Source organism: Sciurus carolinensis, chromosome 11, assembly GCF_902686445.1.
Source record: "Sciurus carolinensis chromosome 11, mSciCar1.2, whole genome shotgun sequence".
In the NCBI taxonomy this organism is placed as follows: domain Eukaryota; kingdom Metazoa; phylum Chordata; class Mammalia; order Rodentia; family Sciuridae; genus Sciurus; species Sciurus carolinensis.
In genome coordinates, this window is record NC_062223.1 from 53,475,065 (window position 1) to 53,482,417 (window position 7,353).

At 30.5% G+C, this 7,353-nt stretch overlaps 1 non-coding gene across 1 annotated transcript; it reads right to left on the reverse strand.

Annotated features, from left to right (window-relative positions):
• Positions 1–5,760: 5,760 nt before the first annotated feature.
• Positions 5,761–5,866, reverse strand: LOC124960801 (U6 spliceosomal RNA). Its single transcript, XR_007104128.1, has one exon. It is a non-coding gene; the product is annotated as a U6 spliceosomal RNA (small nuclear RNA).
• Positions 5,867–7,353: the final 1,487 nt, after the last annotated feature.

Consider the following 7,353-nt stretch of genomic DNA (forward strand, 5'->3'; position numbering starts at 1 on the left):
TGTCTGTGAGATCGTGGAAAAGTTTCAATCTCAGTGCCTCAATTGCCTCATATAAAATAGAAATCACCTGTATAGAAATGGAAATAGTCTATATCAAAAGGATCATAAATTCTCAATAAATGATAGCTATTAAGATTACCAAATTCTACTCCATTTTACTACAAGTAATAAAATGCAGTAAAGTTTTCTATTCTTGTTTCACAATAGTGAGCACAAAACATATTTTCATTCTTAACTTCAAGAAAAACTACACCTTTACCGTGTTAACAATTCTTACTGAAATAATGATATCTTTGTCCAAGAACTTTAAATATGAGATGAATTTTTCTACACTATTTTAGAAACAGAATTATATGGATTAATAGTAATCAAGAAAGTATATAAATAGTATCATTTTGAGGTTTAATCTTTCAGGATTCCAACAAGGAACAACATTTGCTTCAGGAATTTCAGTTTGGAGTTTCTGGACTTAATATTTTTACTTGTACGGTTGATCCTCATTCATGGGTAATGCATTTATACATTTGCCAACTCATTAAAATGTATTTAGAAACTTCAAATCAATACCTACAGTGATTTCAGAGTGTTAGTGGAAATGAGCATAGAGGCGAAACCTCAAGTCAGGTGATGTGTGCATTCCCAGGTGAGGCTGAACAAGAAGATGCTCTGCCTTCCTGTTTTAACACTTCTCCTGCATATAAATGTGTTTTAATGGTTTATTTTGTGCTAATCTTTTCTCCTTGTTTTGATATTTTTGATGATTTCTGTTTAAAACCCCTCTAAGCCTGCGTGCTTTCTAGAGTTCTAAGCTCAAGCATTGAAATGTGTTGTTGAGAGTGATTTATCCAATGCTACTAAGCTTCACTTAGGCAAGAGTCATAGGGCTATTGTCACTGAATTCTATGTTAGGGAATTGATGATATAAATCAAATATGAAGTCCTTAAGTGGAAGCATGTATAAAATATGCTAATGTATTGATGAGTTTATGAAAATATCATGACTGGAGGCTCAGCAAAACCTAAACCTGTGTTTACCCCAAGGAGAAATCATCTAGTATAAATTAATTGTGTGAGGTGACTTTATAGAATATCTATCAGTTCAGCAAATGAGGAGAACTAATTGTATTTAACTTTTAAAGTGATTTTCTTGTATATTTTTATGAGCTAAGAAATAAATGCATAGTTTTAGATTTTTTTAAGTGGCACTATGACTTTAATGAATCAACTGACTAGTTACAAACATATATATATAAAATTTTGTACATATATATGTATATACAAAATAAGGTCAATAATGTATTTTGAGAAATAGGAATTATTGTGGAATATGGCATCATAGTGACTGACAAAGTGGAAACTGTCAGCAGAGAACCTTAGAAACCATATGTTATGGGCAGCAGATATTGGCAACCCAGATTCCTCTTTATGGAAGGATATACTATCTCAGGTGCAGGGAGTGGTTTCAGATAACACCCTTTAGTTGGTTAAGTATATCTTTCTGGGTGTAGCATAAATCCAACTAGTCATGTAGGGAGAAATGTAAAGCCATGACTATTTCAGCCCAATGCTAAACAAGTCAGATTGCACACTTACTGTTCAGAGTTCCTTGTGTAATTAGTTACATTAGTGCTCTCTGTCCAATTCTGGTTCTATATTGTGGATCCTGAGATAGTTCCTTGATAAACATACTTAGTCCATACTAAAATCAGAGACAATGATTTTTGGAAAACACAAAGGGTGAAAGCATATATTCTTATCTGCTAGTATTATTGATGGTATTTGACTATATAGACATGCAACAAATAATGTGTTTGTTTTTAAATTCAAGTAGTTTTATTTTGCCTGTCCCCTACTTGGGAAGTGACCCCAATAAAATGCTAAGTGCCCAAGAAAGAAAAATAATTGAATGATGAATAATATAAAAGCTGAATAAATTATTTCTATAAATATAAAAATCATTTAAACAGCAGTTACTTAAATTATTGGAAGTCTTTTTTTTTTTTCATCCTTATGGATCCTAAAGATCTGAAAAGCTAACCCAGATGGGATGATGCATACCTATAATCCTAGCAGTTTGGGAGGATGAGGGAGGCAGGGGATCACAAGTTCAAGGCCAGTCTCAGCAACTTAGTGAGATCCTTAGCAAGTTAGCAAAACCTGTCTCACAATAAAAAATAAAAAATGGCTGGAGATATGTAACTCAGTGGTAAAATTACCTTGGGTTCATTCCCCAATTTATAAAAAAAAAAAAAAGAAAAGAAAAGAAAAAAGAAATGAGAAGTTTTTTATCATGCTAGATTTTTCCTAAGGTAATAGATAAGAAGACTGACGATACTTCTTTAGTACAAGACCACTTATAAGGTTGAATAATGATAGATTTATCTTTCTTAAAGATTTCATGAGTATGTATTTCTTCAAAAACATAATAATATCAATATTAATAGCCATAATAATGATGACAACAAAAGAAAAGGAAGAGAGAGAATTGAAAGAGGAAATGAGAGATATTATTGTAACTTTGACTTTTAATACTTGAATAATATTTCACCCATTGGACACTCCAGTAGCAATTTCTCTTTTTGTCTTCATTGTCTGTCTTAACAATTGATTTATGGGTAGTTATTCTTGGAACTGATGTATTCAGGCAGCTCCAGGGCTCTAGATGTTGATGGTTGCTGAACAACCAAATCCATGATTGATAAGCTGCTGGATTTTTCACTGTGGGCCCCTTGTTTGGAGAGAATGAGGAAAAATTATTTCTATGTTATGTCAGCTTTGGAGCTCAAAAAAAGGCAGATATTGTAAACATAACCTGTATATTTAAAATTATTATCAAAACACTATTTTATTATGAGAAAAAATGTTTATTTTTATTTTAGACACTAGATGATGTCCTAAGAAACAAAACAAATATCTGCACAATAAATTAGTATTTTTTTTTTTTTTTTGATACTGAGGATTGAACCCAGGGACACTTAACCACTGACTACTCTTTTTTGTTTATATTTTATTTAGAGACAAGTTCTCACTAGGTTAGTGTTTTATTAACTAATCTTAATATATAATCTGAGAATATGACATTTAATTATTTTATTCCTAGGTTGTTCTGATATACCTTTGTAGTCATTAAACTCACAAACTAGTAATTGTTTGGCATATCATAAATTTAAATGATATTATAGTTAAAGATTATTTTCATTATAGCAAATTATTAATTAATTATAAAAGTATTTTTGAAAAAGAAATGGTGAGAAAATTAATTATGGTAATTATTAATTTTCCAATTTGGATGAAGCAATATAATGGTTACTTTTACAAAATCAAGTCTAATGACAGAAACAGATGGGACCAGGAAAAATTTTGGACTATGACCTCCATATGTAATTCTATCTAGGTGCCAGCCCTTCTTGCTTGCAGATAGCTAACATCTTTCTGTTATGATTACATAACAGAGAAAGCAAAAGATGGCTTTACCCTCAACACTTCATCTAAATATAATTAACTCTAAAAGTTTCTATTCCCAAACACCATCACACTGAGGATTCAGGTTTCAGCATATTAATTTTGGCAGGGAACACTATCACTTGCTATTACAAATTCCATTTCCTTGTAATAGTATCTTAAAATATGAGACTCAGATGTATAAAGCAGTTTGTTAAATGTACTCTGGGCTCAAGGGCAATGAGGTTGTTATTGGTGCAATTCTGTTTGTTTGCTTTATTCTCTTGGAATTGAGGAGCTGGTAAATAAACAGACAGGGCAATAGTAGAAACAACCAGAAAGCGTTGCAGAGAATTACATTTCTAGGATTTTCCACAGAGTATTTACAAAAAGAATTATATAAATACTGCAGTTCATATTTTGTTAGGTTCTCATTTTCATCTTTAGAAAAACATTTCTGAATGAATTTTGTTTTTACTTGTTTAAAACTTGCATTAAAAAGCTGCACCTTTGCATATAATGGTATAGTCTTACATTGCTATTCAAAGACAAAAATGCCAAAAAGAATTAGCATACTAATTAGGGAAAAAATAAACTATATATCACAAATCTCCCTGAATATGTTTTTCGCTTAGTAGAAAAATCTAAATGGAAACTTTGTACATGTAAACAGCACATGTACAGTTTGGTGTTGGTTACCTAGGTGGTACCAATTTTTTTTCCATCTCTTGATAAAAGGTCAAAGATAAATATGGGTAAGATAATTTTTACTTTTGCAGGTTTCACAAATATCTATTATAGCACTTTTCTGGGTAATAAGAATTGCAAAGTTTATTGATACTCTCTCTGAATGTGCAATATATTATATTATGTTCAGAATTACTATGGATGAGTCTCAATCTCTAAGGAAGCAGCTCAGATTTTTAAAGATGGAAGTAAATTGTTTTTATTTCTACAGTGAAAACTAATTCTAGGTATCCTATAACTATGCAGTTCCCTTGGCTCAACGTGTTATTCTAAAAGCACAGAGAGACACAGGAAAAATCAGTTGGAAGTGATACTGTCATAAATTATAGCAACATTTGGGAAGCTAGAATCCTGTTAATATGAAATATTGTGTGTACATGCACACACACATATACATATATATTCACAAACACAGATACATGAAAACACACACAAAGAGGAAACTAAATATAGTTATCCTATTTTTAGTTGTTTTGTAAAACTTCTATATTGCATTCATCAATTGCAATACCAGGTTGATACTCAAAGAAATTGAATTCAGTATGCTGAGTAAATGTCTGTCTACACTTTTGTTCACTGCAGTATTATTCAAAATACTCAGGATATGAAAAAAATGATTGTAAAAATGTGGTAATAACTACACAGCTTTCAAAAATCAGGGAATTCTGTTATTTGAAAAAAAAAAAGGATAAAACTACAGCATAAAATGTAAAGTAAAATAAGCCAGGAATGGAAAGTTAAATACCATATGCTCTCACATGTGTGTGGAATCTAAAATATTCAAATTCATGGAATGGGGCTGTAGAATGTTGGCCACAGAGAGTGAAGGAAAGGATTGGACAGAAGGGGACATGGTCAATGGGTCCAAAGTGACAGGATAAGTTCTGGTATTCTATTGCATGGAAGTGATTTCAGTTAATAATAATGTGTTGTGTATTTCAAAAGAGTTAGAAGAGAGGATTTAAATATTCTCATAACACAGAAATGATAAGTATTTGAGGTGGTGAATATGCTAATTAGTCTGATTTGACATAATGTATACAAATATTATGTACAAATATTAAAAATCCTATTGTAACTTATTACCGTTTTATTCCCATTACTTGTTATTGGCCTGTTTAAATTGTGTTATATCCTCTTGATTCATTTTGTAGGTTATATGTATCTAGAAATTTATATATTTCTTCTGGATTTTCCAATTCATGGGAATATATGTTTTAATATAGTCCCTAATGATTCTCTAAATTTTAGTGGTATTTATCATAACCCCTTATTCATCTCTAAATTTATTCCTTTGGGACTTCTTTCTCTCTATTTTGGTTTAACTAAGTGTTTATCAATTTTAGTTATCTTTGCAAATAATCAAATCTTTCAATGACCTATTTTATTTTTTATTTTATTTGTGTGTGTGTGTGTGTGTGTGTGTGTGTGTGTGTGCGTTGTGTGTGTGTCTAGTTCATTAAATTCAGCACTAATCTTTATTATTTCTTTCTTCTATTGTTCTGGGTATTGATTTGTCCTTGTTTTTTTAAGATATTGAGATGCACCATTAGGTCATTTATTTGAGATTTTCAAAATAAGGAATGCTTCCAGAATTTGTGTATCATATTTATGTAGCAACCATGCTAATAATCTCTGCATTGTTACAGTTCAGTATGTGGGCTGCCAAAGTGAACACATAAGACACTGTGATATGTACTGTATGATTGTAAATGGTATTGTTCAAGTATGTTTTTAAGGAGATTTCTTGAATGTATATTTACATATATATGTATATAAATAGATTGAATTACTAGTTTAATTTCTTAAAATTAATGGAAACCCTGTGAAAGAAGCTTTTTCCCTCCAATCTAAAAAGTACAGTTAAAATTAAGAGTCTGAGTTGCATGTTGAGATAAATAAATTGTTAAAGCCCCAGAGCAATTACTGTCAAGACAAAAATCAGTACCTCAGCCTAGGTTATGTCCTACTTGTGCCTTATTATCCCTGGAAATGCCTGTTAAAACATACTAATCATGTATAAGTGTTTATTTTTCAATTTTAGTAAGTACAGTTCAATGAACAAATCTGTAGTTTGTCAGTATTATTATTTATCTTATTTTGTGTTCTTTCTTCTCTTTTTCCTTTGTTATAGATTGATGAATTTTTTTCATTTTTCTCATCTTTCTTGCTTGGAAACTATATAATTTATTGTTATTAATTTGGTAATTACTTTCACATTTTTAACACGTGCTTACTTAACTTTTTTAATAAGTTTAAAATTATTCATTATAAGACAAGGACACTGTCACCATTTAATTACCCATTAAACTGCCTATCCATATCTAATGGCAACCTTTGTTTTGCTTCTATGGAGCAGTTTAATATCTGGTCATCATAGTACACTGGGGTAACAAATCACATGCTGCAGGGTATATTGATCTACCTGACCATTTTTACATGGCTTAGTAATGGGAACAAAGAGAAAGGGTAATTATCCCCTTATCTATATATTTCTATGTACCTATCCATCCATCCAGAGGAAGTATTTGCCTATTTTCTGAATTATTGATGTTTCTTGTATGAAGAAAGAAATTAGCACAGAAAGATATTAGATGAAAAGAAAACTGTTTCATTTAAGTGCAAATAATATTATAACAGCTTTGGATGTTTAACAGGTTTTCCTAAAACTGACACACATTGTTAACACTTCCTGTTTGCCATGTTAACATTCATTTTGCATTATCTATCCACTATATAAAAAAGGAAAGGAGTCATGTTCTTGATAAATATTTAAAATTTAATACATCCATTGAGTTCTTTTCATTTTTTATTTTCTTCTCATTTTGTACTCACTATTCCCTTGAGTGATTCAGGTTTTAGTTTGAAAAAAAAGTATATAAATATTTTAAAATTAATTCTTAAAAAGATGATTTTGGAAAACTAAACAATTTTTTTGTATTTGGTATAATTTCAAAACTAAGATTGCTTTAATTTCCCTTTTAATAGAATATACTTGTAAGAACATGTTTAGGTGGTTGGGTGCTAATGGTCAAGTCAAACTATTGTTAACTGAGTGATTGTGTCAAGGGAGATACTTTTGAATCTTTAAATGAGTGGGAATTCATGGACCTTGAATAATGATCATATGAATGTAATTCTAAGGTTTAATTTGTTTAAAAATTC